The sequence below is a fragment of the Sus scrofa genome, chromosome 8 (assembly GCF_000003025.6).
Source record: "Sus scrofa isolate TJ Tabasco breed Duroc chromosome 8, Sscrofa11.1, whole genome shotgun sequence".
Lineage (NCBI taxonomy): Eukaryota > Metazoa > Chordata > Mammalia > Artiodactyla > Suidae > Sus > Sus scrofa.
In genome coordinates this window covers 19,994,635-20,019,650 of record NC_010450.4, presented here as the reverse complement: position 1 = coordinate 20,019,650, position 25,016 = coordinate 19,994,635, and the positions used below count along the sequence as shown (strand labels likewise).

The window sequence follows — 25,016 nt, the reverse complement described above, 5'->3', positions numbered from 1 at the left end:
ACTCTTTAGTTAGTGGGTTGCTTCCTCCTGAGGGCCTGCATCCTTAAAAAGGGATTTTAGCTGCCTCGAGGTAACGGGGGACACCAGCTGGACCACGGACTCTTCTTTCCCTTAGGCATTCCTCTCGAATTCTCCTCCCTCGGCCCAACCCTTCACCTGTTCCTCCTTGTCTTTAGTTCCAGAAGCCATTTCATGAGCTTCTACCAAAGTATAAGGTGTTGGGTTTGTCCAAATGAGTTAAGACTAGCCCTGCCCTTAAGAAGCTGAAGTTTGGTCAAAGAGACAGACAGACTGAACAGATCATTTCAACAGGAAGAGCCATGACTTAAAATAATGCAAGTCCTGGAGCTCAGAGGCAAGCACTTTGAACAGCCTCAAGTGCCCCGGTTTTCCAGTTAGCCGAAGTGGGGGTACAGGTCCAAGCTACCCAGTTCCTCCCTCCATCAAATTAAAGCAGGTGCATTTGCCAATTGCTAATTTACCACAAGAATAGCCCAAGAAGCCAAATATCAGAGAAAAAGAGCAACATCGACTCAAAGTTATAATTAGGAGAGGCTACGGTGTCCAAAATGTCCAGGAATTGAAAACATGTTTAGCAAGTTAACATGTGAAGTCTGTTCTAATCAGATTTTCGAAATGTAGGTGTTTTGCTTTCTTCATTTCTTCAGGGTTTTGCACAGAAAGGGCATTGCTTGGGGGGACAGCTAAGCAGAGGAATCGGGAGGTTATATTCACCGCCCCCCCCCCCCGCCCCCCACAGCAGCTCCCTTTCCTTTGGGCAGTGCTTGACCTTGGGCAGGACACTTTCTGTTTTTTGGTTTCCAGTGCTAGGCATAACGAAATACCTTTGCTTCCAGCTGCTTGACAACGACTCTGCGAAGATTTCTGCACCAATTCTGGCAAAATCACCTGAGCTTTCTGAAGGCGCAAACAGTGTGTGTGTGCCTCTGGCGAGGAGGGAGAGGCAGAAGCGCCCCTTTTTTCCCACCATACTCGCCGCTTAATTAGAAAACAGATTCATTAAGGCTCTGGCCCAGAGAAGAAGCCCAAAGTGCAAAGAAAGAGACCAGAGAGAATGACATCATTTCCTCTGCATCTTCCCTGAGGGCACCCTGGTCTTGGAGAGAATGACTCAGGCCACAGAAATGAAGCAAAAACAGCCCAACTTCCAATACTGATTATTTTGGACCAGAACCGTACACAGAAGAGAATACTTTTTTGGAAAAATAGAGGAGTGAGGCAAGCAAAGAGTGTGGTTTTCTGACTGGGCTGAAAATAAAACAGAGGGAAGCTGACGCTAAATCAGAGCATGTGCTATTCTCTTCCTTCTTCCCACCGCCGAAAAACCAAAACAGCCCATACAGACTTACTCAACTAAGTTTTAGGAAATTTAGATCGGTAGAACGCTTGGAATAGAAGCATTGGTTTAGAAGTTTATGCTTGTTTTTTTGCCCTACCCATTCGTTAATTTTCCAGGAACGTCAGTTGTGATCAAGCAGGTAAATTAAGTAGGATGATCTTTTTATTCCAACTTCAGCAAGTAGCTGTTCCTCTTATTTTGAAATTGTGAAGTTTCCCGCCCTGTGACTGCCTTATTAAAGTCATTCCTTTGCCTCTAGCAACCACCTGCACTTAGAAATCTATTGTTCTTACTCAGGTGGTGATAGACTGGTGATATCTACATGTGAATGTGAGTTGGTTTTGTTTTTGCTTTTTTTTAAGTTAGTCTTTACTCTCAGAGGAAGCCGGGAATGATCCTTGGGCAGTGTCCATGGCAAATTCCTAAACAGGGAGTTTGCTATTCTGGCTGCTGAGCTGCATTTACAATGGGAGGCTGGACCCTGGACAAGTCTTACTCCATCTCTAAGCCCTACCCCTCAAGGCTCCGAGACTCTGGAGCACAGACAAGCAATATGACTTGGGGGAAATTAGGTCCTCTTATATTTTACAGATTTAGACATCCATCAAGCTCCAGGAGTCCCAGGAAACACAGGTAACGTAAATGTTGGGGCTTCTGTGTAATCCTGTGTCCTGCTCTATCTTGAAATTAAGAGAAGAGACAACTTATTATCTCTTTGCATCATCAGAAAGTATAAGTTTAAGGCCATTGGGGTTTTAAAAATTAATGTTATGAAAGAGAAGAAAAATACCTCCTTGGAACTTTTGCAGTAAGATGATTAAGAGGTTGGGATTATGAAAAGAAACTTGGAAATTTTTTTGATAATTTGGGAATTGTGTTTCCACCACTGAAGCTTTCTTAACTGACTTGTTGCAGGAAGGAGGACCCCTTCCAGAGCCCAAGGAAACACACATGTGCTAACAAAGCAAAAGACTTTCTTGGGAAGAGAGGCGCCTGGGTGGAGAGCAGCAGGGTGAGGGAAACTAGGAGAAGTGCTCTGCCTTGTGGCTCACAGCCCTAGGTCTTATGGGAATGTGGTTAGTTTCTGGGTTGTCTCTCATCTTGGTTGACCCTCACCTGGTCTAGCTCAGGGTCTGTCTTGATGGCCGCACATCTCGCAGCCAAGATGGGATCCAGTGCCAAGGATTCTGGGAGGCCAGTCATCTCCTCCCTCCTACTGGCCCTTCCCAAATTTTCCTGGTTAGTTTTTGAGGCAGCACCATGTTCCTTACTGGGGGCTCCTCTTGTGAGACAACTCATTCAAGCAGTTATTATTGTGCCGGCCAAGGTGGGCAGATTTAGTCAATGGTACCCCAACATTGTCACCAGTGTTACCTGATCTTATTTAAAGTTAAACTCAGAGTTCCCGTCATGGCACAGTGGAAACGAATCCAACTCGGAATCATGAGGTTGCAGGTTTGATCCCTGGGCTCACTCAGTGGTTAAGGATCTGGTGTTGCCATGAGTTGTGGTGTAGGTTGCAGACGCGGCTCAGATCTGGTATGGCTGTGGCTCTGGTGTAGGCCGGCAGCAACAGCTGCGATTAGACCCCTAGCATGGGAACCTCCATATGCCCGTGGGTGTGGCCCTAAAAAGACAAATAAATAAATAAATAAAGTTGAACCCAATGGCTTACAATTCTCCTCCTCCTAATCTACCCACCCATCCATCCATCCATCCATGTCTCCAACTCTCCTCCATCCATCCAACTCTCCTCCTCCCATCCACCCTCCCATTCATTCATCCATTTTCAGGATGTAGACCATGTGCAAAACAATGTGTTAAGTGCTGGAATAAGATGTGGCAGGGCTGTCTGCTGCAGGGGAAGTCTTGATTACTTCAGGCAAACCATAAATGGGAAGGAGCAAGAATATGTATGTGAGCTTATGAATGAGGAGGTGTGTGTACAGCTGTGATGGGAGGAATGTGGAAAGAGAACGGTGGTGAGAACTAAGGCTGGAAAGATGAACAGGAAAGGAACTACATGGCAAAACAGTTTTAGGGCATTGAAGGGCTATTGGAGAGTTTTGAAGTAGAAGAAATGGTAGGATCAAATGTACAACTTAGGAAGATCACTTTGGAGGGGCTATACCATGGAGGGGCCAAAGAGAAGCAACAAGGAGGTTAGTTGAGAGGCTGCTGTAAGTGTTCCAGATGAATATGTTAGAGATCTGGATTAATAAGAATTTATTCATTCAACACATATTTAGAGAGGTTTTTTGAAACTAGGTTGTAAATAAAAACATATTTGTCCGAACAGAACTTAAAATCTGGTAGACAAAACAGACGTTAATGGTGTAATTGGACAGATAAATGTAAAACGGTGACTGTGATAGGTGCTATTGTGGCAGAGACAGCTTTCCCCCAAATCTGTGTGCTTCTTTGTCTAGGTAGACCGTTGAACTACATTTCCCAGCCTCCTTTGCAGGGGATATGGTCATGTGACTGAGGTCTAGCCAATGACATCTAAGTGATGGGATATGGTAGAGAAATAAACAGAGAGGAGCCAGGACCCCTAAATGTGTGGAGGAAAGTTGCACTGACAACTTGAACACTAGCCCAGCAGTGTTACGTGAATAGGAAATAGTTCCTGATGACCAAGTAATTACTTACTTGGGTCTATTTGTCATATCAACTTAGTCTACCATGAACCAATATGTATTATAAAATAGAGGCACAGAGTAAAATAAAAGAGTAAAGTTAGGGGATCTATATAATCTGGGGAAGGAAAAGAAAGTCAGGAAGAATTTACTGTGGAGCTCTGAGGATGAGCAGGAGTTACCTGAGATCAATAGACGCTGACAGTTCAAGAAGTGCTTAACAGGTAGACTCCATGGAGCCAAATAACTGGATGTGTAGCTGAAGGAGAAATTAAAGATGAACATCCAGTGTTTTGACTTGGGAAACTTGATGGATGATTGTGTTGGCAAAAGAGTATACTGGGAGAACAAGTTTGAGGGGGGAAAAAAGATCAGTTTTGGACGTGTGAAATTTGCGGTACCCAAGGACTGCACTAGAGATGTCCAGGCTGTTTGAATTATGGTTGTGAAGCTTTGTAGAGATGGATTACGTGGCAGATAGTGAAGGGGGGGAGGTTATCAGTTTCTGAAACAACAGAAATAGAGCAGATGATCCAAGGAGATTGTGAAATGTTAGAAAAGCAGAGTCAAAGATGGACTCTCAAGGAATGCCAACATTAAGAGAGGAATCTAGGAAGGAGGAGTCTAAGGAAAACTCAAGAGTAGCAGTCAGAGTGGAAAGAGGAAAACTGGATGAGAAAGGTATCCTAAAAGCCAACAGAAAAGATAGCATACATCTGTCTTTAGTTTCTTTCTTTCTTCTTTTTCTTCTGGCCGTGCCTGAGGCATGTGGAAGTTCCTAGAACAGGGATTGAGCCCACACCACAGTGGTGGCCTGAGCTATGTCAGTGACAATGCCAGATGCTTAACCCACTGTGCCACAAGGGAACTCCTGCCTTTAATTTCTAATTTAAATAAAATTAGAACTAATTTTTCTCTGACATTTTACCTAATGGGCAGGATTCTGGTGTCAGACTTAGGATGGTCATAAAACATTGCTAGATTAGAAAGTTTGATTTATTTCCTGTCGTGGTGCAGGGGAAATGAATCCGACTAGGAACCATGAGGTTGCAGGTTCCATCCCTGTCCTCCCTCAGTGGGTTAAGGATCCGGCATTGCCATGAGTTGTGGTGTAGGTCGCAGACGTGGCTCGGATCTGAGGTTGCTGTGGCTCTGGCATAGGCAGGCAGCAATAGCTGTGATTACACCCCTAGCCTGGGAACCTCCATATGCCACAGGTGAGGCACTAAATAGAACAAAAGACAAAAAAAAAAAAAAAAAAAGAAAGTTTGGTTTAAAAGAACAAAAAGTTCTTATTTGATGACAAAACTTTTATTGCCTTTTTTTTTTTAAGGGCCACACTTGCGGCATATGGAAATTCCAAAGCTAGGGGGTTGAATTGGAGCTACAGCTGCTGGCACATGCCACAGCCACAGCAATGCTGGATCTGAGCCACTCTGCAACCTATACCACAGCTCACAGCAACGCCAGATCCTTAACCCACTGAGTGAGGCCAGGGATCAAACCTGTATCTTCATGGATCCTAGTCGAGTTCGTTAACCGCTGAGCCAGGAAGGGAACTCCTCATGACAAAACTTTTAAATGCATGCTTAAAAGTTTTGCCTTCATATATGTACCTGGTCACATTCCTGGTTCTGATAGAGCATTCAATATCTCAGAGTGATATTTGGGTCTACATCATCATTAGATCAAAGCAGAATGTGGAAGTAACTTGAAGTATATAGTAAAATATTCCATTGTACCAAGTAAAGTATAATCTAGACTCAAGTTCCTTTCATTGTGGTTTCCTTTTTTCCCTTTGATTTTGCAAAGTTGTCAAAAACTGATTTTGTGTGGAATAATTTTAATAACCAAAAAAAGGACCAACCACTTCCCTCTCTTCTTCCTCTTTATCCTCTATTTACTTTTCTCAGTTCTCCTACCTTTGACCAAGGGACAGAGCCTTCCTCATTTTTTTTTTTTTTCCTACTTCCCAAAGCCCAAATTAGCTTTTCAAAGTTGACATGAAACATTTTCCTAGGGAGATTATGAAAATGCTTTCCTACCTTTTTCTTCTGCCTTTACCTCCCCCCTCACCTACTTTGAAAAAAAAAATTCTCCTTCTCTTTGCTGTATTTATCTCAATGCAGGATTGCATCTATTTCTTGCCTGTCTCTTCTCATTCTCCTCCTCCTCAAATTACTCTTTGCCAGTCTCCTCTACTTCTACCTTTAAATTGTTTCTTTCTTTGCCTCTTCACCTTGGTTTCAGGCCATCATGAGTCAGTGCAATATTTTCTGGAGTTCCCAATTGGTGTGTTTCATCTCCCTCATCTATAAAGTGGGCACAATCACGCTTTGATCCATGCATTTTTGATCCTCCCATCCATTTTTCATATCTTTTTTGTGCAAGATATTGTTTTAGGTGGCTTAGGGAATAAGACATTGCTCATTTTCCTCTGCCCTCAAGGAGTTTACCATAAACAAGTGAAAATTTTGGTAATTACAGCAAGATGTGTCATTCATGAACCGCACAGGCAATGAATGATGGTGAGGTCAAAGGAATCAAGTGAATTCGGGAAAACAGGATGGCTTCATGAAAAAGGAGAGGATGCTTGAATGGGGCTGTGAAGGATTTTCATTTTATGGTTTGGCAAAGTCAAGGCACCAGGAAAAGTACAAGGGAATAAGAGTGGTATTTCAATGAGGAGCACTCCAAAAATACAAAATGGTCTGCAACCACAAGGTACTATTATTTCCATCCCCTTGTCGGTCAAACCATCAGTTAAACAACTTCAAAAACCTCAAATGGCCATTTAAAAATGTCAGATTTATCAGAGCTTCTGAGTTACAAAAGAATGATATGCTAGGTAACAGCTGCTTTTTGTATCCTGAGTCAACTAAAGTTTTTGACTATAGATTCAACAGGTAAGAGAGTTGAGGATCAAGAGCTTGAAAAAGTTTATGGTGTCCAATTATGAGTATGCCACCACTAAAAAGGGAACTATAGCTGAAGTAGACAATAAGAGAATAGTTAGCAATGACTAGCAAATTTTTTGGTTTCTACCCTTAAGTTTAATCATTTTTTTTTTTTCAGCAAGGGCTTTTGTCCAAATAAATGCCATTAATACATAAAGGAGGATTCATATTTGTGCCAGAGAAGCCATACACATTGCTTGCTGTGTTCAAAGTTCCCTTCTAAGCATATAGATCCCTGCTTTGTTCTATATGATCTTGCTACCTTGGCTGCAACTAGTGGATACGAAGATGGGGGAGGAGTGGTGAGTGGGAAGGTGAGTGTAAGTGGGAAGGCAGCCTTCTATGGACTTTGAGATGGCTTGATGTGAGCACTCTACCCCATGGGAACACCATTTACTCAATGCACAGTAGATCTATTCATGTACTGGCTCAGATCCTCTCTTTCTGTTTGATTGTGAGCCCTACAGGGAAAAAACATGGGCAATAAATAGAGGCAGAAGAAGAGAGTCCCAGAGCAGAGAGAGGCAGGAGAGAGATAGGAAAAGAGAATACAGAGAAGTCAATTTGTAGTGCACAGGTTGAGAGACAGGAGACCAGCAGAGAAATCAAGTCATAAATGCGGTGGATAACTTGAATGGTTGTTGAACAATTAGAGCTACTACTGCAACCTGAAGAAAACTGAATGATGATCCCTGAGGTCTGACTGTAGCCACTGAGACCATTTCCTGTGTTTCCTCGCCTCTCCATGTTTTCTTGCCACAAATTTCCCCACTAACTGATATAACATGAACATGTCTCTACTCCTTTCAGAAAAAAGAATCTAGCTCACTTAGTAATTTACAGATTATGTTTTTAATACCAGGCCACTATGTGCAGAAGACATACTTTCATGGATGACAGCTATACTTCTTGAAGTTTAAGCATTACTGATATCATAATAAAATCCTAGATTTTATAAGTTACCAGGTTGTAGATAGTCTTCTCTCCTTTTTGGTTCCTCTGTTTTTATTTTTATTTTTATTATTTTTATTTTTTTTTTTTTTTTTTTTTTTTTTTTTTTTTGCTATTTCTTTGTGCCACTCCGTGCATATGGAGTTCCAGCTAGGGTCGAATCGGAGCTGTAGCCACCGCCTACGCCAGAGCCACAGCAACACAGGATCCGAGCCGTGTCTGCAACCTACACCACAGCTCACGGCACGCCGGATCGTAACCCACTGAGCAAGGGCAGGATCGAACCCGCAACCTCATGTCCTGTCGATTCGTTAACCACTGCGCCACGACGGGAACTCCCTCCTCTGTTTTAAATATCTCTACCACTAGCTAATATTAAAGCTAGATAAATGAAGGGAGAAGAAGCTCAAGTTAAGCTATTTGTTATTTCATAATGTTTGGTGATAGGACAGCAGAAACTAACGTGTAGGTTGTATAACATATGTTTTGGTATAAGGGTAGCATGTGTTTTGGTTTAAGGGTATGTACTTAAGTTTGAACTTGAGCATGACTCAACCATTTTTAAGACTCAGTTTCTTCCCCTGTAAAATTGGAGTAATAATACAACTTTATAGGATAGTTTTGAGGAGTAAGTTACATTAGATGTAAAAGGCTTAAAAAAGTGACTATCTGCCCCCAACACCCTCCCCACTGGGTTAGTTGGAGATTAAGTAGGATAATACGAGTAACACATAGTAGAGTACCTGACACATAAACTCAAACAAATATTAGCAAGTACTGTAACAACAACATAATGAATACTATAATTCCTCAAATGGTTTCTCAGTTAGTGGATTGTTTTTTTTTGTTGTTGTTGTTTGTTTGTTTTGTTTTTTTTGGTCATGCCCATGGCATGCAGAAGATCCTGAACCAGCAATCAAACTTTCACCACAGCTGTGACAATGCTAGATCCTTAACCCACTGAGCCATCAGGGAACTCTAATGGACTAATGATTTATTTTATTATTTTATTTTATTTTATTTTATTTATTTATTTTATTGTCCTTTCTAGGGCTGTACCCATGGCATTTGGAAGTTCCCAGGCTAGGGATCGAATTGAAACTGTAGCTGCCAGCCTAAACCACAGCCACAGCAATGCCAGGTCCGAGCCTTGTCTGTGACCTACACCAAAGCTCATGGCAATGCCAGATCCTTAACTCACTGAGCAAGGCCAGGGATTGAACCTGTATCCTCATGGATACTGGTTGAGTTCATTACTGCTGTGCCACCATGGGAACTCCTGGGCTGATGATTTTATATTCCAACCTACCATGATCTGTGACTGGGTTGGCACATAGGACTGAAATTTGCAAGTAACTACAAGGTCACATAAAGGCAGCTTAGTGTGAGAAGAAAACCGTGGAACCAGGAGACCAGAGGTTTTGTTTGAGCTCCAGTATAATGGGGTCTATGACCTTGGCCCAGTCATTTGATTTCTCTGGGTTTCAATTTCCTTATGTGTTAAATGAAGGTCACAATGTTCTTCCAGTTCATAAAAGCTGTGATTCTAAGCCTTTGTGTGCTTTTAAATGTAAAAACTTGCTTTGTAGGTACATATTTACAAGCAAATTAAAATCTGTCTTTGCAGCTGATGTTGACTTCAATTCTTCAAGACAAGAGAGAAATCCCTTCTTCATTTCTAAGACCATTTTTCAGAGGGTCTGAAATAAGGAATGATGTAAGTTCCAATGTATAAAGTTGCTATCTAATCATCACTGCGTTTTTTAAATGTATATTTCAAGCATATTGTAAATTAAGTGGCTAAAATTTAAGCCTGTATAAGGATAGTCACTGTAGTGAAGTATGACCCAGAAAAAGGAATTGAGGAACTGTTTCTGGCAGTATCTAAAATTTGGTATCACTGTCTCCTATTATTTTCATGGAGCTTATTATATTAAGAAATTTTATAAAGTTGTAATCAATCCTGTCAGCTGCACCCTGATTTCTCCAGAAACATCATACTAGTTAAAATTTGTGCAGCATTCCGCCTCCCCCAGCCCCCCAGGAACCAGAGATCCTTCTATTCCCTTTTTATTTTCAAAGGCAGGGTGGGGCTGTGGCTTGGCAGTGGAGGGTGTGGTTTTGATGGGGTTGGCTAGGCAGGGGAAAATAAACACTACAACAACTGGGATGACAATTTGCCGTCTAGAGCCCATGTATCCTTGAGATGTCTGTGTTTATGCACAAAATATCTCCAAGTGGTTTAGAACTATCCATGAATCCAAGGGGGTGCTGCTGTTGACAGACAGAGGGCTGGAGGGGGAGAGAAAAGAAGGAGGAGGAGGAGAAGGAGGAAAGAGAAGAGAAGAAGGGAAGATGGGAATAGTATCTGAATGTGAGCCATTCATTGAAATACAAAATAAGAAATGCCCTCGATGATGGTCTAGTCCAGCTTACTCATTATTCATAGGGGAATCTGAGGTTCAGAGAGGTTCAGTACTTGCCAAAGTTATTCCGTTGCTCAGAAGCCAAGACTGTAACTTAAGTGATTTCTTTTTTCTTCTTTTCCCATTTTTTTAAGTTTTACTAGAGTATAATTGATTTACAATGTTGTGATAATTTCTTCTACACAACAAAATGATTCAGTTATATATGTACATACACATATTCTCTTTCAGATCCTTTTCCCACATAGATTATCACAGAATATTGGATCAAGTTCTCTGATGTACAGCAGGTCCCCGTTAGCCAATCATTTCCTATACCTCAGTGTACATATGCTGTCCTCAATCCCCAGTCCATCCCTATCTAGAACTTAGGTGATTTCTGAAGCTGGGTCTTCCTTCCTCCTCCCTCCTTCCTCCTTTCCTTTCCTCTTTCCTTCCTTCCTGCATTTATTCAAGCAACCTTATTTCAAGGCTTCAATGGAGTTCCTGTCACATGGCTCAGTGGCTAATGAACCTGACTAGTATCCAGGGACACAGGTTTGATCCCTGGCCTTACTCTGTGGGTTAAGGATCCAGTGTTGCCATGAGCTGTGGTGTAGGTTGCAGACGTGGCTCTGCTGTGGCTCTCCTGCACTGCTATGGCTGTGGCTGTGGCCAGCAGCTGCAGCTCTGATTCAACCCCTAGCCTTGGAACTTCCATTTGGCGCAGGTGCGGCCCTGAAAAGACAAAAGAAAGAAAAGAAAGAAAGAAAGAAAGAAAGTCAGACAGACAGACAGACAGAAAGAAAGTCTTCTATGTATAGGCATTAAATTAGGCACTGAGTGACAACACACTCCTGCTTTGGGGAGAGATATGTTAGATACCCAATACGCGGCAACGATGAAATCAGAGGGTTGATTGCTTTAAAGAAAATGAAAGAGGGCACTGGACCCAGGGCGAGGGCATGTGTGGGAAGGGAGACTTCTCTGAGGAGTTAGAGAAGGAAGAAACCGTGCAAAGATTGTGGAACAGAGTGTTCTAGGCAGAGGACTCGGCACAGCACTTCCCCTTCTCTCTTCTCCTTCTCCCTGCCTCCTCCCCTTCCTTTTCCTCCTCCCTTCCTTCTCCTCCTCCTCTCTCTCTTTCTCTCTCAGTGATTTAAATATGTGAAGTATAATCCTCATATAAGTTTTGGATTATCATCAATCTCTAGTTTAGAGAAGAGCTGAGGTTCAAAGGTGGTAGAGCCATGTCAAGAAGCAAAACCAGCCTGGTTCCTAGCCCCGTCTTTCTAATAGGTCCAATTTTAAGAATCAGTCAGTCTAATTTTGGATTAGAGAAACATTGATTCCTCCCCCACTTTTTTATGGCTGTACCTGCAGCATAGGGAGGTTCTCTGACTAAGGGTTGAATGGAGCTGCAGCTGCCGGCATACACCACAGCCACGGCAACACCAGATCCAAGCCGCATCTGTGAACTATGCCGCAGCTTGTGGCAACACTGGATCCTTAACCCACTGAGCAAGGTCAGAGATTGAAGCTGCATCCTCATGGACACAATGTCAGGTTCTTAACTCACTGAGCTGCAACAGGAACTCCGGAAACATTGATATTTAAATTCATATTCAAGTTCAAAAGCTGATGTCTACAGTCCAAGGACTGCTGGGTTGTTGGTGCTGATATTTTCCCATCGTGATGGCCCGGGTCTAGAAATTCGGCATCAAGTTAACTGCTAGATTAGTATTTCTCAGACTTGAGCAGTGTATGCAACTCTTTAATAGAGAATAAAAATTTTTTATTCATTTAAATTAGTTTTCAAAGAATGTGACTTTAAAATGTATAAACAGAAAGCTAGTTACAAACTCCCTTACACTTGTGGTTTTTACATGTGCAAGGAAAGAACCTAAGGCAAACTTTAAAATTATATGAAAACAAAACTATGAAAACCTATAGAAACTTTGTGGTCCACATCATTGCAGCCTTTCTCCCTCATTGTGAGAATGTTACAGACTTTGTCATTAGATTCTTTTTATTTGACTTCTCACTATTGTTATGATCCTGTTTTAGGTAGTTTTCTCTGTTTAAACTACCTTTTTCCGGAGTTCCCATCGTGGCGCAGTGGTTAACGAATCCGACTAGGAACCATGAGGTTGCGGGTTCGGTCCCTGCCCTTGCTCAGTGGGTTAACGATCTGGCGTTGCCGTGAGCTGTGGTGTAGGTTGCAGACGCGGCTCGGATCCCGCGTTGCTGTGGCTCTGGCGTAGGCCGGTGGCTACAGCTCCGATTCAACCCCTAGCCTGGGAACCTCCATATGCTGCGGGAGCGGCCCAAGAAATAGCAACAACAACAAAAGACAAAAGACCAAAAAAAAAAAAAAAAAAAAAAAATTATGTTTAAACTACCTTTTTCCTATAGTGCATCTGCCATCACTGTGTTTGCAATGTGTCTGAACTTATTAGGTTGGCACCATGGTAATCATACATAAAATAGACAATAAGGGTACCGACATTGGAAGGCAATACTTGCTTAGATGCTGGTCATTGAGATGCTCAAATAATGGTTATGACTATCTTTTAGTTTATCTAAAAAATGTAAGCACAAAATGTCATTTTATTAAAAAAAATGTGGACTTAGAAGAATATGTCTGTGCAAAAACAAAAGGTTCCACAAATTCCACTTTCTTTGGGAAAACTTGTGTTTGCATTCTCTAGTCTCAGTTTCTGAGACTAGGAAACTGATACCACCAGCTTTATTTTTATACTCTTGCATTCTTAGATATTATACTGTGAACATGATTTAATTTTGCAACCAAAAAAATGGTCACTTAGCCTCATTAGTCATCGAGGAAATGCAAATTAAAACTACAGTGTAATACCATTAGATATCCACCAGAATGTTTAGAATATAAGAGGCAATGCAGGGTTGGTAAGGACATAGAGCAACTGGAACTACTGTATATTGTTAGTAGGAACATAAATCAGTATAACCCCTTCGAGAACTGTTTACTAATATCTATTAAAGCTGCAAATACAAATGTCTGTGATCAGGCACTTCTACTCCCAGAAGCCCTGCAAAAACTTATAAACGTCCTTCCACAGACATGTACGAAAATATTTATAGCAGCACTATTCTTAATACTTTTGACCTAGAAAGATCCTAAATGCCCATCAATAATAGAATGGATAAATAGATTATATTATTTTCACACAATGGATTATCATACAGCAGTGGGAATAAATAAATTACTGCTACAGCAATAATATGGAGGAATCTCAAAAACACAATGTTGAACAAAAGAAGCCAGAGGCAAAAAAGGTACATACTACTTACGTTCACACACACACAGTACATACTGTGTGATATTATTTATATAAAGTTTAAAAGCAGCTAAAATTAATCTATGTTGTTTTGTCTATAATTTGGAGAGGGTAGCAGCTAGAAGAGGGCTTAAGTGGAACTTCTAGGGAACTGGTGATGTTTTGTTTCTTGTTTTCAATGATGGTTAGTTGGAGGTAATAATTTACTGAGCTATATGATTTGTATACTTTTCTTTATTCATGCTATAGTTTAATAAAATACCTTTAAAAGGACTTTAAAAAGTCATCTCTTTTGGTATTAGATATTTCTGATTTTTTTCTTTAGTTTTTGAGGTGCTATTATTTTCTTTCTCCTTGTCTTTTTTTGGGGGTGGGGCTCTTTTTAGGGCCACACCCCCTGGCATATGGAAGTTCCCAGGCTAGGGGTTGAATCGGAGCTTCAGCTGCCAGCCTACGACACAGCCACAGCCACACCAGATCAGAGCTGTGTCTTTGACCTACACCACAGCTCATGGCAATGCCAGATCCTTGACCCACTGTGTGAAGCCAGGGATTGAACCTGCATCCTCATGGATACTAGTCAGACTCATTTCTGCTGCACCGCAATGGGAACTCCTTCTTTCTCCTTGTCTATTAATTCAGCAAAAAAAGCAAATTTTTGGATGGCCAACTGTATACAAGGCACTGTGCTAAGCAAAGAACTCTGATACACCAATAGGAAGAGGACAAGTCATTTTTTGAAAGCTTGTAAAAGTTTCTTTTAGAAGCTACTTGTCAAGACTTTCCATTAATCTTCAAGATTCTTTGCAATCAGAACTTCATATTCCCTTTTTTGGCTTCTGTGTAAAACTGTTTTGACATAGTGGTCACTTCCAGCTGGTGTTTTTGGCTTTTGCCCAAGAAAATCCTGCTTTCTGATCTTTGGTCTTTGTTCTCCCAGCTGTTCCTAATCTTTGAACTCTTAATCTACCATCTTGGATATATCAGATTCTTACTGACTCCCTCTTCTATCACTTCTTTTAAGAATTTAAGGAATGAAAAATTCCTCCAAGTCTCTATTTCTATCCCAGGGAGAATCAAGCTTACTCTGCTCAGAGAATTATTCACTATTATATTCCATATATAATATATTAATTCATTATATTAATATCTATATTACATACAAACATAGTTGTTACTAATCCCCCAAATTATGTAGTTTACTTTCCTGTTTTGTATTAAAGTTTGCATTGGCTATAGAATTTTTAAAAGCAAATACTTTTAACTTCAGTAATAGGTAAATTAATATCACTATTATTTAGCATTATTTGGGAGACTATACTATGTAATAAGACAGGAAAAGCAAATAAGAATTTCAAATATTGAAAAAGAAAAGGTGATGTTATTTTTGTTTCCATATAATGTATTTTATGGCCTATAAATCCCAAATAATCCAATTAAAGAATTTAAAACTAGTAAGATAATTACTAGAGTGACTTGGTATATATATTACACACCACATCTTCTTAGGCCAACTGTCTGTTGATGGGCACTTGGGCTGTTTCCATGTCTTGGCTATTGCAGGTAGTGCTGCTATGAACATATGGGTGTATGTATTTTTCAAATTAGTTTTTGTTTTTTTCAGATATATACTCAGTAGTAGAACTCCTGGATCATATAGTAGCTCTATTTTCAGATTTTTAGGGAAGTTCCTTATTGTTTTCCATAATGGCTGCTAAGATAAATATTTTTAAAAATAGTAACTTCTCTGTATATTAGTAATAAGGAGATATATATATAGAAATTACAAGATAAATTCTTTAAAAATGCGTCATGAACAAATTTAACAAGGAAAGCCCAGAACCTATATGAAGAAAGCAGTAAAATATTATTGAAGGAAATAAAACATGTCTTGAATAAATGGAGAGAAATACCAAAATTTTGGATTATAAAAAAATATCATGAAAATAAAATCTTTCCCAAGTGAATATAAAAATGTTATTGAATCCAGTCAAAACCCCACTAAGGACCCAGTAATGAAAAGGATATTAAAAAATAAAAATTCAGAAATTGTCAAGAGAATCTTAAAAGGGAGTTCCCATTGTGGCTCAGTGGAAACAAATCTAACTAGTACCCATAAGGACACAGGTTCGATCCCTGGCCTCGCTCAGTGGGTTAAGGATCCAGCATTGCTGTGAGCTGTGGTGTAGGTCTCAGGCATGGCTTGGATTTGGCATTGCTGTGTCTGTGGTGTAGGCTGGTGGCTATAGTTCCAATCTGACCCCTAGCCTGGGAACCTCCACATGCCATGGGTGTGGCCCTAAAAAAAAAAAGACAAAAAGAATTAAAAAGGACAATTTGTTGTACCATATATTTTAAAAAGATAATATAAATTGACTTCTTTAAAAATATTACAGCATTTCCTATAGATAAAAATATTTACAGCATTTCCTATAGATAATAATGCTGTTATAGCCCTACAGATCTTTCTTTTATGAACAGGCTGCTTATTTATTTTTATTTTTTTAAATTTTTTGTTTTTTCAGGGCCGCACTTGCGGCATATGAGGTTCCCAGGCTGGGGTCAAATAAGAGCTACAGCTGCCGGCCTATGCCAGAGCCACAGCAACTCCAGATCCTCAACCCACTGAGTGAGGTCAGGGATCGAACCCACAACCTCATGGTTCCTGGTCAGATTCGTTTCTGCTGTACCACGATGAGAACTCCTGAACAGGCTGCTTATAAATGAGCCACATATGACCACAGCAGGCTTCATGTGAGGCCCCTTAGCAAGATCAGATCCCACTAAGCTCTGTCCCTTGAGCAGTTCCTCTCCCCCTGCCCCAGTTTAGTCAGTGAATCAGGCAAAACAGTGAAAGCAGGCACCAGACTGGGCTTTAGAGAGAACTGTGCAGAAGACCCTGTTAGGTTCTCCTGAAGTTTGAAATCCAGTAGAGAAGCTGGCAGTTACAGTCTTGAAGAGCAGTACATCTGCCTATGGGATTCTTCCCACTTCCATAGGTGTACCTGAGCTCACAGTCTGACAGGTTATGTGTTTATGGTCCCTTAGCCAGTGCAAATAGCATTTTCCCAAAAGCCAAGCTAATGAAATTCCCAGAAAAGTTAATGACCTGGTAGCAGGCAATCAGAATGTGAATTATATCTCACTAGAACAGTGGGTTTTCCAACTTACACTCTTAACTATTATGGCAATCAGTATACCAAAATCAATTTCATTTCTGTGTACTAGAAATGGGCACTCTGAAAATGAAATTAAGAAAATTCTATTTACCTTAGCATTGAAAAGAATAAAACACCTCAGCATAAATTTAACAAAAGAAGCACAAGACTTGTACACTAGAAATTACAAAGTGTCGTTGAAATAAATAAATGAAGACCTAAATTAAAACAAAGGCAGCCTATGCTCATAGATGGAAAACTTAACATGATTAAGATGGCAGTACTCCTCGAGTTGATCTACAGATTTAATGCAATCCATATGAAAATGACAACTGACATTTCTGCAGAAATTGACAAGCTGATCCTAAAATTCCTGTAGACATGGAAGGGGGCCCAGAATAGCCAAAATGATCTTTAAAAAGAACAGCACATTTGGAAGACTCAGACGTACCCATTTCAAGATTTATTACAAAGCTATAGAATCACAAGACTGTGTAATATAGGTGTGAGGAGAGTATTAGAGATCGAGAGAACAGAACCGAAAAGTCTGGAAGTAAACCTCTACATCTATAGTCAATTGCAGGTGTGGTCAAATGAAATATAGGATCCTCAGTTAAATTTGAATGTCAGATAAACAACAAAGATTTTTTTTAGTAGGTCTCGAGCAATATTCAGAACACACTTATACTAAAGAATTGTTCATAGTTTAATCTGAAATTCAAATTTAACTAGGCATCTTGTATTTTTATTTGCTAAATTTGGCAACCTTAAACAGGGAGGCAGGACAGACAAATTTTGCCCACATTGTCATCTGCCAAAGACTCTGGGAAGAGGTTGGTGGGAGTCCTAAGTATACAGTTACTTAAATTTCTGCTAAAAGGATTCTATTTTCTTTATAATAACATCCTTTACAAGAAAAATATTGCAAAGTGGTAAAATGCATTTTACATCTCACTTAAAAAAAAATCTCTTGGCTTTGAGTAGAACCATGATTAAAATAGAGAATGAAACAGAGTGTAACTGGATTTACTCTAATCACTGAAATAATTAAGGAACGTTCTCCATTTTCCTATAAACAAAGTTTCACTCTATTAGTTCTCCCTCCGCCCCTTCTAATGCACTGTGACTGGTCTGGAAATGTACCCTGGGATCCTGGGTTGGCATTTCCTTTTAGTACCTTCCGAGGTCACTCTGTGCCAAGTTTACAGTTCTTTCCTTGATTACATTGTGCCTAAAGTGTTCACCCTGTTAGCAGTCACTGCACAGATTTCCTCAATGAGACTCTTGTGCTCCTGACAATGTAACTATTTATTTGAAAGTCACTACCATTGACATTTGCGCTGCTCAACCCTAAGTGTTACCAGTGCTTTCTTTATGTCACTGTTTCTCTTCAGTAACCAAGAAAAGCAAAACAAAGTACAAATAACTGCTTATTCAGAAAGAAATCGCAGATTGTTCCTTAAACCTGCTCCAGGCAGCACATACAGACTTTTGAGTGATCTGGAAAATATGAAAAGCCCTTGGCTGGGAGACAAAACCCAAACTGATCTGCAGTGATGGCGAAAGCAGAAATAGGAGCTCAATAATAAAAATAAATTTCTATACAACTGATCGTGGCTTCAGGAGGGAAGACAAGTTCTGAGAAGTTCAACTATGATCTGTGCAGCCAAGGCTTGGGGGGGGGGCATGGGGGGAGGGAGGGGCTGGGGTCTTTGCTTCCAGGCTAGTCCCTCAATTGTTGGCTGATTGATTGAAAAAGGCAAATGAGGCCGCCGTCTCCCTGTCGAAGGTTTTATTCTGCCTCAGCCCTCCGTGGGCGCCTGGAGTTTGGACTTTCTGTGGCTCTCACCTGCTGCTTTGTTCCAACAAAGCTGGCGTCTTGCAGCCGCCGCCACTTACTCCTCTGAGCCGTTGTCCCGGCTGTCCTGAGTGTGTCAACCCTGCCACCCCCATCTGCCCAGCCACCTGCCTCCTTGTCTTGAAATATCTTCCTGCAGTCCCACTGCTTCTGGAAGCTCTCGAGAGCTTGCCACCCACTCGTCTCTAACTGCCAACACAAGCCTCTCCCAGAGCCACTCTGAAAATGACCATGTCATATTTCTGTTGATTGTCTGTATGTCACAGCAAAGGGCAAAGCACATGCATTCATGATGACACCTAGACAGCTAGCGAGCTCTTGCAGTGCACCAAGCCAGCACTCAGCATGTCACATGCTTTCTTTTATTTTATCCCCATGTTGAAGCTATGAGATAGGTGTAATTATTCTCCTGGTTTTACACGCCAGAAAAGTAAAAGACTGAGAAGTAAAAGGAACTTGGTCAAGATCAAATAGCTCCTTCATGATGGGGCTGCATTTAGAACCCAAAGGGTCAAACTCTTTCTGGCTCCAAATATCAGTCGCACCCAGGGCATGCAGAAGCTCCCTGGCCAGGGATCGAACCTGAGCCACAGCAGCCACCGGAGCAGCAGCAGTCACAATGCCTGATCCTTAACTGCTAGACCACCAGGGAACTCGAGTTACCTTTATTATTTAATTTTCTCAGCAGCCCTAGTGTGTATTATCCACATTATACTGATGGGACAACCAAAGGCCAAATAATTTTAGTGGCTCATCTAAGATCATGCCTCTAGGAAGCAGGCAATGCTTCCAAATAGGAGGCTTACACATGCAAAGGAAAAAAAAAAAAGAAAGAAAGAAAGAAAAAAAAGCATGATTGTGCTCTAATGAGTTTGCAAAATGCTGGGTCAGATCTAACAAAATGAGATTTGTTTTTCTTCTAATTTTTAAATTGACTCTAGGACTTCCTAGAGTCTTGAACGTTGCACAAAATGTGCACTGTAAGTCTCCAAAAAAGGATTTCATGGGCAGCTTTTTCAAATGTATTGGACCATGAAGCTTTTTTTGAGATCTACCTATTTATGCCTTTTTGCAGTAATGCTGCCATGAAGACAAGTTTGGAGAACACTACACCACACTGTTTAAGTGAGCACACGTGCAAGGTAAGGATGGCGATAGGGATGCACTGGTGCTTGCTGTTTAGGAGGTAGTGACAAGGTACTCCAGGTGTGTCCTGGCCTCGGTAAGCTGTTGAACCTGCCAGGGCCAACCAGCCGCCACTGGACCTCAGGAAGCTGGCCCCCCGATGTCATTTGCTCTGTCTATGCATTGAACTGGTGTTTGGTTTTGCTGTGGCTTTCTGGGTTTTCCCCACTGGGTAATGTGGAAATCAAGCATTTCATAAGATAAAATCTCATTAAGATCCAATAAAATTAAACTCAGGGCAGAGTCAGCACCAGCCTTAATGCAGGGTGGTATTTAGCACTTTAGACATTTTGTAATAACAGCCACCATTTATCCGGTGTTTATTATGCACCAGATTAACATGATTTGTTTCATTCACTCCTCCTCCAATCTATGGGGTTGGTATGGTTGTAGAGGCGTTCGTGATGGCCCTGTATGGTCCCCTTCCACACTGAATTAGGGGCTGCCTGGGGGACAGAGGTCATGGTATATGATTTCCACATCATAAAGGCATAAAGTCCCTGCAGGCTCCACCTTGGTCTCTGGGATCACTTGCTCTGGTGAAGCTGGGTGTCGTTGTGTGGAGACAGTCAAGCAACGTGGTGGACAGGAACCAACTTCCCAGCATGAGAGTGACCCTTTTCAGAAACGAGTTCTCCATCCCCCATCAGACTTTCAGATGACTGCAGACCCCAGGTAACATCCGATTGCCACCTCAGGAGAGACCCTGAGCCCTTCCCAAATCCCTGACCCATAGGGATGACAGTTGTGGTTTTAAGCAACTAAGTTTTGGAGTAATTTGTTTGTTTGCTTGTTTGTTTTGGCTGTGCCCGTGGCATCAAGAAGTTTCCAGACCAGGGATCGAACCATTGCCACAGCAGTGACCCAAGCCACAGCAATGTCAGTGCCAGATCCTTAACTCGCTGAGCCACCAGGGAACTCTCAATTTTGTAGTAATTTGTCATAAGCAAGAAATAGCTAACCTAGGTACTATTACTGTCCCTCATTTTTCAGTTGAGGAATGGAAAGTATAAGAGAGATTAAGTTATTTGCTCAAGGTCATAGGACTTACTCAAGGTCACCGCCAGAGTTTAGTAATTGCAGTAGGCTGCTGCAAAGGACTCTTCCCCTCACACCCCAAAATATTACCCTGGCAGTCTGCTACAGAACCTAGAATTCTATTTCTTGGCTCATCTATTCAGTGCAGTGATGTGCTAAGACAGAAAAATTTGGATTCTGTCCATTCTTTACCTCTCATGAACTTTAGGTCCTCAGAGACTAATATCATTTACCTGGTTGTGGAGGAAAAATTTTAATATATTAAAAGTTCAGGCAGATTCTAGGCGCTGGCTATTTTAAGTTTCCTTCCCTTCCAATTCCTCCTTTAGCATCAGGCCTCCCTTTGGTGGTGAGGAAAAAAGAAGGTTAGCCACGCCAACAATCTGTCATTCCCGCCCTAGAGGGAATGAGCTCATCACGATCCAGTCCTAACTGGCAGGAGAGTGAGGAGGCAGACTTTTTGCTTGGAGAGCAAAGGACAGGAAGACATCATTTTTGAGTATGGTTGACTTTGGGAGCAGGCAGCCTTGGATGGGTGCCCCGGAGGGCTTTTGGAACAGCTAGAGGGCATTAGGAGAGCCCAGAACAGCCACGGTAAGTGGGAGGGAACTTTTCCTCACACACTGACAGAAGGCCTGACATACCCAGGTCACATCAACAGATGATTGCTGTGCAAAGCATTACCCTGAATATCTATATCTATTGCTTCGATTTCAGCTGGGAGAGGCTAGGACAAGAAAGCGGTGATTCTCTCTTCAATTTTTTTTTTTTTTTTAGGCTCCAGGTATATATATCTTCAGAGATCCACAAAAAACAAAATTAAGCATGTTTTAAAAAATATTTTAGTATTATTTTTTTAGGGCCACATTTAACAGCATGTGGAAGTTCTCAGGCTAGGGGTCCAGTTGGAGCCTCAGCTGCTGGCCTATGCCACAGCCACAGCAACACAAAATTCAAGCCACATCTGTGACCTATACTACAGCTCATGGCAACACTGGATCCTTAACCCACTGAGCAAGGCCAGGGATCAAACCTGCATCCTCACGGATACTAGTCGGGTTCGTTACCATGGAGCCACAACAGGAACTCCAGCATGTTGGTTTCAGTGTCAGAATTTGGTCCAGAATCCCCAAACCTGTGTTTTAATCACTGTATTTAATCAAACCAATTTGTTTTGGGTTGAAAGGCCCACATCACTTCTCCCAAAAAGCTTCATCTCATTCACGCTGCCAGAGGTTACTGATTTTGCAAAATATTAGCACTAGCAAACACTTTACTAGACAAGTTTTTGAATACCTAATATGTGCTAGATACTCTACTACCTGCCAGGGATTCGGCAGTGAACAACTGTAGCCCCTTTTGCTTTAATGAAGGTTACACTTCGAGGGGGAGGTATTGCAGGGTAGACGGTAAGCAAATTATGTGAAGCTAAGAGGTGATGGAGAAAAATGAAATAGGGAAAAGGAATAGAAAGAGCGTTTTGGAGTGGGTGGTGTCATTTATACAGAGATTGGTCAGGGACGTTCTTAGTGCAAAGGTGACATTTGAACACGACTTGGAGGTGAGGAAGTAAGCCATGTGGTTGTCTAGGGGAAGAACATACCACTAATTTATATATTACTAGGAAATCACTCTTGGGTTCCCTCGTGCTTGCTATTTTTTAATTTTTCTGTCCTCTAGTAAATCCTCAGGAGCATGTATTTTATCTTCTGCTTCCTTGGGTCTAATACAAGCGCCTTCTGCAGAATGTTATTTGTACCACAGGCTTTTCATAAATGCTTGTTGAATATTTTGGTTAAAGTCATTTTCTCACTATTGCCCTTTTTAGGCAAGAAATGAGGGGAAAACTACAGTAGTTCAGTACTCTGTCCAATAGTCTAAATTACTTACAATTTCCAAACCAACATTTAGCTGCACAATCCAACATTCTGGGTTCGTATCCTTTGCCTTCCATAAACATTACATTTAAAAGATTTGAGAATGTCTTGGCTTCTCCTAACTTCAAAACAGGAAGCCCCTATAATATTTAGGCTGTCTTTATTCACCTCCAAACCCCAAACTGGAATCCACCATTACTATTTTGTAATTACAATCTTTTTGTACAATGAGTTCTGACATTTTTGGGAAATGATTTCCTGCCTAAGCGAGAGACATCCTGTTATTCATAATATTCTCCACCACCTAAATATTAAGGCACCTTGAATTCATAAGGACAGAACCAGACATGGCTGATAATTTACATGTTCTTTTTTGACTTTTGCAAAAAGAAACACTTTACAGAAACATTTTCCAATTTCCTTGTGAATAAGAGTCTCAGTTTTCATATCAGCCCTGATCTTGTTTGATTCGGGACTTTCCACAAAGATATATAACCTGTTGCTTGTTTTATTTGCCCTGGATTTTGTTTGGAAAAGACAAACAGAAAATGCAAAAGAGTTAGAACTATGTTGAAGATCTTAAGGGCCCCAACAGTAATGGTGCTGGGGAAAATTTAAAAGAAAATCAAAGTCAGAAGACAGTCAGTGGTGGCTGAGTAATGAGCTAGTATTACACAGATGAAACAGAGACAACACCCTAATGAAGCTGAAGGGACTGGGGAATCAGGGGGTATAATTCTCTAAAGGGATAACTGATTATAACCCAGATGGGGAAAAAAGCTTGTAAGAGACGGATCAGATGGTAGCTAATAAGAAAGCCAAGCGTGTCAAAAAGAGCTTGCTACTCTGACACCTGTGGCTATATAAATGCGTCTAAGGAAGACTATTAGGGTGACATGGATGTGATCATGCAGGGTTTTCCTCCAGTATTTTAGTTTCTAGCACCACGCAGTCTCTCCCAGGCAGTCCTCAAATGTGTTCAGCAATGCTTTACTCACCATCTGGGGAAATTAACGTCCAATCAAGCACCAACAATCCTGAATCATAATCATTTCAGGATGTCAGATAGTGAAAAAAAAAGAGGCTGCCTTAATTCTTTCTGCAGTACATACGATACTACTTGAACATCTGGAGAAGGAGAAGCAGCTGCTGGCTCTGTATGTGAGACCTTGGGCAAACGATTTACCATTCTGAAGTTCACTTCCTTTCACTGTCATACAGGGAGAAGAATGCAAAACTTAGATGGTGTTTAGGAATGTGAAAACAATAGCCAACTTCTACCAGGTTTCAAGCATGCTTTTAAATCTTCACATGTATGAGTGTGTTTAAATCCTGATAAGGCGCCTGTGACATCAGGATGACAATTTACAGATGCTGGAACCAGGCACAGAGACATTCAAGCCTTTTGTTCTCAGCCATGCAATGGTGGAACGAGCTGCAGGGACCAGGTATTCAACTGCCACTCAGAAATGTATCTCTCATGATGCGAGTAAAGCACACAGTCAGTGGTCAGTAAATGGTCATGGCTGTTGTTATAAGGAGGAGATACCATATTTCTTGTTTAAGCATATTCAGTTACAAAATGACGGTTTCCCTGAGACTCCCAAGCATACAGATGATAAGAAAATCAGAGCTGATAAAGACAGACACTTTAAATATAACTGGATAAGGAATGACGTTTCCTTTTGGATTTCATGTTATAGACTTACAATGGGGATGATGATCTGTCATCTCAGTCAAAAAAAGGGCTCTGTTCAATAAAAATAGCAGTTCAAGCTAATTGCTTGGCTTAATTGTTTAGTTTTATTTCAAATAATCAACCTGTCAGTTCTGGCAGGCTCCAGCCTTATTCCTATGGTTTGGCGGTTCTTTTGGGTAGAAAATGGAGTTAAAATATTGATCTGGTTACTTCAATTAATACATTTGTAAATGGGTCACATCACTGAAGGGGCCGATTCTGCCATCTATGCATTTCTTTTGTTCAGAACTCATCACTTTAGCTGATGTTTATAAAGCCCACTTACACATTTCCTTGTTGGATATTGTCAGAGAGACTTGGGAGGGAGGGATTTAATTCTTGCCATGATCTTGGGGGCGAGGTGATAAAAATGACAGCCAAGTGGAACACCTTCCTCGAGGTGTCAAACTATATCAGTGGAGCTATTTTATTAGACTTCATTACAAGGTGGCAGAATGCAAAAGCTATGCTTGCCATTTTAATTTTACTATGAATATATTTGGTGGGCCATCCTGATGTTAGGACAAAAGCGG

At 41.1% G+C, this 25,016-nt stretch overlaps 1 protein-coding gene and 1 long non-coding RNA gene across 4 annotated transcripts in view; one reads left to right on the top strand and one right to left on the bottom strand.

The window, feature by feature from the left end:
- The window catches only part of RBPJ (recombination signal binding protein for immunoglobulin kappa J region), a 233,712-nt gene that overhangs the window by 147,096 nt on the left and 61,600 nt on the right, over window positions 1-25,016 (bottom strand). The window lies entirely within an intron of this gene.
- LOC106504605 lies at window positions 1,832-24,868 on the top strand. Of its 2 annotated transcripts, XR_001298225.2 has the most exons (4): window positions 1,832-1,993; window positions 9,535-9,624; window positions 19,721-19,787; window positions 23,967-24,868. It is a non-coding gene; the product is annotated as an uncharacterized LOC106504605 (long non-coding RNA). The 2 variants fall into 2 exon arrangements; XR_002346593.1 differs by lacking the exon at window positions 23,967-24,868 and having other exon boundaries at window positions 19,721-20,085.